Source organism: Labrus bergylta, chromosome 19, assembly GCF_963930695.1.
Source record: "Labrus bergylta chromosome 19, fLabBer1.1, whole genome shotgun sequence".
Classification (NCBI taxonomy): domain Eukaryota; kingdom Metazoa; phylum Chordata; class Actinopteri; order Labriformes; family Labridae; genus Labrus; species Labrus bergylta.
Window position 1 is genome coordinate 13,504,390 of NC_089213.1, and position 6,161 is coordinate 13,510,550.

Sequence of the window (6,161 nt, forward strand, 5' to 3'; positions counted from 1 at the left end):
AGCACACTTATGGTAAAAGTAACCCCAAACTGTCATACTGACATAATACCTTATCTGTCTATATGTGCTACTCAGGAGAATACATTTTGGACAGCATGTGGGATCAGTCAACCTGACAGGCAGTACTAGTACAGTTTGTAAGAAATGATCCAGACTGCTTTTGGACCCATACAAAGCAATATAATGCTTTTCAACTGCAAAAATCCCTCTCTTTTAACCCTGGTTAATATTATACATGCTGTGTTACCCAACTTGATATAAATTCCAATGATTTATTAAATTGATTAATGAAACATTGATATTGTCCTGATATTAATCTGTGTTTTTTTTCTTCTTATAGGGACACTGATTGGTGTGTTGGCATGGAGATTCATCATGCTGCTCAGCTGTTGATTACAAATAAGTGTGAAGATGACTCAAGTGTATACCTCTCGAGGCTTTTATTTGGTCTAATGCAGGAGTGGGTGTTTGCTTAATCATGAGAGAAGAATTTATTACGCACTAGTGGTAAATTCAGGTAAAAAGAGCCTTGATGCCATCCTGTGAGATTTTACATTCATCACCAAATACAGACAAACACGAGCTAGAGAGAGACGAGGGGAAGGAAGAAATGGATGAAAGCCTGCGAGGCTGCACTATCATACACTGGAGGACAAAATGTTTATCTGATAAAAGTAAAAAAAAAAAAAAAAAATCCCACAGCTCAGTCTCTGTGTATGTGTTGAGTGGGGAGGGCGCTGCCTTAAAATTGTTATTTTTTTGTGGTTGCCCGAGCACACAAGGATAAGAACACACACGCTTTGCACAATAGCCCTATCAGACAGAGCCAACATCCATAACCAGAGATTTACCAGTGGATTTTAAAAGGGCGAGCGGCTGTGTTTGTGTGTGTGTGTAGAGCTGAGTGGGATTTGGTTTAATCCAAACATGAAAAACAAGATTCCCCCCAACACACTCACACACACTTTCACATTGCTCCCCCCCGTCACTCTCCCTGTTTGTGTGTGTGTGTGTGTGTGTGTGTGTGTGTGTGTGTGTGTGTGTGTGCGTGTTTCTGTGTGCGTGAATTTGTCTCCCTCAGTCTCTTTTAGCGTTGCGTAACAGCTTGATTATGTAATCCCAAACATATATGCATGTCCACGAGGCTGAGCGCTGTAGTGCATGAAGCATGCAAAAGCATCAAACTGAAGAGGGGATGATTTTTAAGAGGAGAAAGAGGAGGAAGAGGAGGAAGAGGAGGAGGAGGAGGAGGAGGAAGAGAAGAAAAGGAAGGACAACTTCTCGACAACCCTTTGGTACTGAGGACATCTCTCGTCTGGATGAGAGCTGCAGTGACATCACACATGTACTCCTGTTAATGTATTCATGTCGATGTGAACTCAAAATAGAGGTGAGCGAAGGAGGCAGCCTGTTTTATGTAAATGGTCTAGCTTTACATTAGCAACAAAAAAACAAAAAAGATTTTAAAGGATGGACTTTTGTGTTATTATAACAAAAAATGTCCAGAAAAAAAGAACACCAAAGGATTAAATGCAAACCTACTTTATTTAGATTGATGTGCTATATATTATCCTAAAAGTCACACAGGTTATAGTTTGTTTCAATCAAATTTAGAACACAAACTATCTTCAGACAGGGAGCAACATTAGCTTTGATTCGTTGTGTTTCTGGACAACTAGTGATGATTTCAGTGTTCTGCTGTGTGATAGCTTGTCCTGTCTTTAATATACTGAGCAGCTCCTGGGGGAATATGGTGGTCTTTAGCAGCCAGATTTTTGTCCGTCACTAGTAAACTCGCTAACTCTTTCTATTATTTCTTTGCTGGACTGGTAACAGAGAGTAGACCTGATACAACTTGTGGCTTCGCTTATGCTAATCAACTGGTCACTAATGCTTTTTACATTATTTGTTAGGTGGGGGTTATTTCTGTAGTAGATGGACAATTATGAAAACGTGAAAGAGACTGTGAATCATCTTAGATTTATTCAGCCATGGTCAGACAACACAGAAACACAACACACATGGCTGACAAAGTGCGGACCATCGCATGCTGACCCATGCTGACCAAGATCTCACAATCATTGACAATCATTGGCAAAGTGGCAGAATGGCAAAATCTTCATCACACAGTGTGGCTTATATTCTGCTAGAAGGTACAGCCCACGAATCCCTTTCCATTTGGGTACATCACTATCAAACAGGAAAGATGACATGACACTGATTTGCATACGTATCAGATGTAGACTCTCTGTCTCGCAAAACAGTTGCTGACAACATATGCTTGGCTCCTATTCAAATATAGATCTGCTACCACTTACTGTAGGTGCTTCACCCATATAAGGTTACAGCTTCAGACATCCAAAAGTAGAATTACTGTGAGATGGTTGACACAATTTAAAGACATGTCCACAAAATGATCAAGATGAATGAATCCATGAAAATACGTACTAACATTATTTTATTACGTTTCTCTTGACTATAAAATATTCTCCCAGCAAGTTAGAGGTTTCCTTTGGTAGCCTGTATAAGCATTACTAACAGTTGATGAGCTTCACTTTACATGAAGGGTATGCTGCTTTTAGAAGAAAATGAGTCTTTTAACATTCTATACTGTGTAGAGTTTATACTGTAGATATTTGCAATAAACCTCACCCTGCACCTTCCTGCACAAGTGTAGTTTTTCTATTGCTCCTTTTGCACATATTCTACATTATATTGCTTTGTATATTTTATTGCGTACACTTAATTCCACAGACAGCAGGAGTACTGCTGTTTACTAGCCTTTTACTTTTATATTCTACTTTTATGTTTATTGTTTTTTGCACCAAAAACAATAAGACAAATGCCTTGTCTGTTTTAAATGTCTTTGAGAATAAACTACATTCTGATTCTAACGCTGACATCTGATCTTTTATTTAGCTTTTGTCCAGAACAGTGTGAGGGTCAGAGTCCTCCTATTGCTAGAATAAAAGCTAGTTTTTATTTCTTTGCCTATAACTCCTGTTTGAATTTGAACTAGTTATGAATTAATCATTGTCACTAAATAAATCCAGAAGTTTTATCTTTTTGAACAATTTTCTGAGTTGTATTATTTATGTATTCCTTTGCAGAAGATGAATGTCTGCTACTGCAGGAGGAAGGTTTGATGAGAGAGGAATTTGGAAAACAATGAAAGACCAAAGCAACAAGCCCAAAAAGGTGTTAACGTTATGACATAGGGCAGGGCAAAGTTTCACTGAGACAGGATTCACCACGCGTACACTCGTCTATTCAATTTTCGACCACACATTCATGAGTTTTTGCACACACCCAGGACTTTATAAATCTACCCCATATCATACGGACAGATAAAAGAGAGACAGGAGTTAAGATTTGTTTAGTCAAACTAGTGTTGGAGGTTTTCAACTGGTTATGTAGCATTCTGAAATTACAGAAGCCCCTTTATGACCTAGAAAAGCAAACCAGACCATCAGGAAGAACACTGACTCTACTATATTGTTTTCACCGCCGCCACCAGGTTGGTGTGGGACAAGGTTCTTTACAGCACACCGATAAAAGGGTTTGCATATATTTAAACATCATATTTCACATTGAGCCATGAATTAAACTGTCAAAAGGAGGTAACATGAGGTTGTTTGTGATATGATTCCACACACACACACACACACACACAGACAGGACAATATCAGAAAAGAGTGATGACAAACCACTTTGTCCCCAGGGGTTGCAAAATTCACCACAAACTTAAAAGTTCCTCACAGCTGTATTAGAGTTGTTAAATGTGTTTGTGTAGTCTTTCATGAATAAACGACACACTATAAAGGAGAGAGAACATTTTCTACCAGCTGATGTAGTTTCCTCCATCGTATCCAATCTTAGAATATGAAGTGGTGCAGCTTTAATGTGCAGTAATACCATTAAAATAGATAGATTTTGAGCCCAAACATTTAGGTTTCAGTCATATGTCTTATTTTGTCAATCTGAGGCGATGTCTTTAGAGTCTTGAGAAATATTTCGGTGTGCCATTTTAACTTTGATGGAAGAAGAACCAAAACCCCCTCAATAAAAACGATGAATTGAGGGAGAACAAAAAGCAGAGACTTGAAATTGAAAAAAAAAAACGTTTGAGAAAATGTTTTAAAAACAGAGCTTTGTTAGGCTGTAAGTGCTTTCAGCAAGCTCCTCAAGGGTGAAAGATAATCAAAATGGAGAGAGTAATTGAGTGGTAGGATTCATGTTAGAGACAAGTATAAGATGGGAATTCAAAGAGGAGTGTAAAATGCAGAGAGGACAGGAGAGGATGATGGCGAGAGTGAAAAAAGCTAATATATGTGTGGAGTTGATGTCATTACTAGTATTAGTAGGTATGCATTAATGTTTAAGCTTAAATGCAGAAGACAAACCAACACATGCACTTTAAACACACAGAGACAGGCTTAGCTGGTCATAAACACATTCACACGCTTTACTCAAACACCCACTCCCACACATCAGACAGGCAAATAACTCTGTAACAACTTTTGCCTTATCTCCAAAACCTTTCTCTTTCTGTCCAATTCAATTTATTCATCCCCACCTTCTCCTTCATCTTCCCGAGCTTTTTTATCTTTTTTTGTTTTAGCTCGTTCCATTTTCATACGCTATTGAGTTTGGCAAATTGAAAGTTTTTTGCTGTTGTCATCATTTTTCATCCTTTAATGACTCTACCAGCCACTCCCCCAACAACCTCCCTCCTCTACTGTGGCTTCACCTCAACCCCTCCCTCAGCAATGTTGTTCAATATTAACTGGTGTTTTATTTCCAAACCGCCTCTATCATATACGATTTGCATTTATTAAATTGTAGTCAAAATGCTCATTTGTGTTTTTTAGGTAAATAAAACAAAAAAAAGGCTGGGAGAACATGTTCTAACTTTGTTCACTCCGTTTCATCCTCACATGTAACCCCAGCCTGCTTTCTTGTTCCACACTCGTCCCCTTCTGCCTCCGCAAACAGCGCTGTGCTGACATTTCTGCAGCTGAGGGAATTGACATGACAGCCACTCCACTGCATGGTTTAATACCCACTGTCAAGCCTTTTAGAGGTCACAGATCAAATTAAACAAAAAAAAAAGTGAATAAGGGACAACAGAGGATGAAGCAGAAGAAAAGTGAGGAGGGACTCAGTTGGAAGAAAATAGGGAGCAGAGCAGAGGAGTACAGGATGCTCTCTGTGGTCCCTCTGTCCTCTTATCCCTCCTGTCACCAGAGAGAGGTGAGGGGGCTGGTTGTCATGACGGCTGTTGTCATGGCAGCTGGACTGCGCTATAAACAGGAGAGATATCAGTCCATCCAGTGCTGTGAAGCTAAAATTGCAAAGATAAAAATATGTTGCAAATAACTTTTGTTTGTCCATTGGAAGTTAAATGTTGTGATTTTGACTGTCACTTTAAGACACTGAGAATTCCCTCTAGTCTGCATGTAAAGATCAGACCTATAAATAAATTATCCCATAACAAAGTCAGTGATTCCACTACAATGTAGTTCATAAATGGCTTATAAGTTGTTTTACACATTCATGTCTACTAGATAGTGATTCCATGTGACTTTAGAGAAGCAGAGTTTTCTTTTGAAGTGTCTCGACATGCTAACCAAAGAAGGTGAATGATAACCTAAATGCTAGATGATGTTGTTAAACTGTTATCAAATTAACAGTGACCCCTGCATACACATTTTACTCTGTGTTCTTTTAGCTTTAAATTGTTCTAAGACAAATATTAAACAAAAAATAAATCTTTACTGATGAGTTTTTTTTTCCCTCACAAAATATCGTTTGGGCTCATTTGGCACTTTTTACCTTATGACAAACAGCACAAATCGCAGCTACATTTCCTTATGGCTAACAGGGTCTCAAAGTGGTATGGTGTTTTATGCTTCTTTTATTCATCTTTGAAAATGTAATATGATAGTACAGTTATTGTAAAAGTCAATCATTTAGAATTTTAATAGTGAATTACGGAAAATGTAAAATACATATTTTACTTTACCCTTCAACCATCTTTAAGTTATCACTTTGAAAACTGCTGCTCCTAATGTTTAAACATTTTTACAGTCTATGGTTTAAACCACCTAAAGAGTCTATTCAGTTCTTCATACCCCAGTTTGATAATGTCTGTAATTCAC